Below are 1,987 nucleotides of genomic sequence, written 5' to 3'. Positions count from 1 at the left end.
AACTTATATTCAGAATTTAAAGTCAAAATATGTTGTAATATTTAATGAGTGAAGGCATAAAATAGCATTTTATTATCACACTGTTTTTCCCAATATGCGAGCATCGTTCTTTGAAATGAATACCATTTTTTTCTCTTCCCTGCACTGTAATCTTCATTATGTATCACTGCCTAAATAACAAGAGACTTATAAAGAGTTTTGTTATTCTGGTTTTCTGTAGTTCCACCATTTATTTTATTAGGAGGTTTACTCTGATTGATTTAATTTCATAACATCAATCATGTGGCATCATGGTAGTTTGGTCAGGAGGAGACTTTATCTACAACAGTGGATATAACAAATATCTTAGCCATGTACTAGTCTATACCATCTAGATTCTTGTCATTACACTCAGAGAATTGAAAAATTGCAGAAGATTCTTAGGAGAAATTTTCCAGAGTGTATTTCCATCAAGTGAGAAATTAGTATATAGGCATATTTTTGCAATTATAAACTGTATAATTGATATAATTTTTATTTGTTGAATTTTCAAATTGGCTAGTGCTTTTTAAATTGTATCTGCTTTTTATTTATTTGTACTGAAGATTGAACTCAGAAGTGCTTAACCATGAAGCCACATCCTCAGTCCTTTTTTTATATTTTATTTAGAGACAGAGTCTTGCTGAGTTGCTAAGTGCTCACTAAGTTGCTCAGTACTATTTATATATATATATAATATTGTCTTAGAACTTATGATCTTTTTTTATCCTCCTCAGTCACTGGAACTAAAATTATCTATCACTAGACCTGGCTCATTTGCTTTATAAAAGCACCAACATGGATATTGCTAACTCTCTCTCTGCTATGTTCATCTTTAATAGCTTCTAATTTTGCTCATTTTTTAAAGATTTTCTTACTTTTAGTTTATAAAATTTACTTTTTATTGGGATGGATGATTTGATAATAAATTCTAGTCATTTTACGGCTTAATATTTTTTTGTATGTTTTATTTCAACCTCAGGTTTAGATGACTTTCATTTTTTTAGCTGTAAGGAGGTCTAAGTGAAACATAATAACCTGTATGGATATTGTTAAATAAATGGAACCACAATTTTGCCCATTTTTTGACTGTACAGTATATACCCAAAGAACATAAAATCAGCATACTACATTGAAACTGTCACATTAATATTTATAGCAGCACAATTCACAATAGCTAAGCTATAAAGCCAACCATTCCATGATAAATGGGTCCATTCAGTGATGACAGGATAAAAAATTGTTGCTTTATGCTATGTACACAATAAACTATGAATCAGCCATAAAGAAGAATGACTTTATGATATTTGTCAGTAAATGGATGAATCTGGAGATTTTATTGCTAAGTAAAACAAACCATTTCTTTAAAACCAAAGGTTGAAAGTTTTTGCTGATATGTGAAATCTAAAGCTCATAAAGCGGAAAAGGGTAAGAAAAAAAATCAGTAGATTTCACAATGGTAAACAATGAATTAACAAATAAAAGGGAAGGGGATGAAAATATTAAAGATATATATATAAATCCTACCATGATAGCCACCAACAAGAACAGGATTTTATTTAGGATAAGATATATCCTATGCTTGCATAATGTCATAAAAATTGATTTTACAATCAGGTAGAATTAGAAAGAACCAATAAAATAAAAAAACAAATTATATTTGTTTGAAAAGCTATATGTATGTTCTATTATAAACATCATACAATATATACATCAAACAAAGTTTTTATGCATATGTATATATTATTTTGTATGTTATAAATTGTTAAAATTATAAAAAGGAAAATCCAAACAGGATTGCTTTTGCTATTTTTTATATTAAAAACATGCATAAGTACCATAAAATGTTTGAACTTAAATTCACTGTTAAATATTTCCATTAAGTGGTCTGTCTACCTTGTTAAATTTCAAAATTTCTCTTATACCATTGTTAGAGTTCTCACTACATATTCAGAAGAGCCAGCTCCAT

This window comes from Callospermophilus lateralis, unplaced genomic scaffold (assembly GCF_048772815.1).
Source record: "Callospermophilus lateralis isolate mCalLat2 unplaced genomic scaffold, mCalLat2.hap1 Scaffold_862, whole genome shotgun sequence".
NCBI classification, from domain to species: Eukaryota; Metazoa; Chordata; class Mammalia; order Rodentia; family Sciuridae; genus Callospermophilus; species Callospermophilus lateralis.
Note: the sequence above shows the minus strand (reverse complement) of the source record.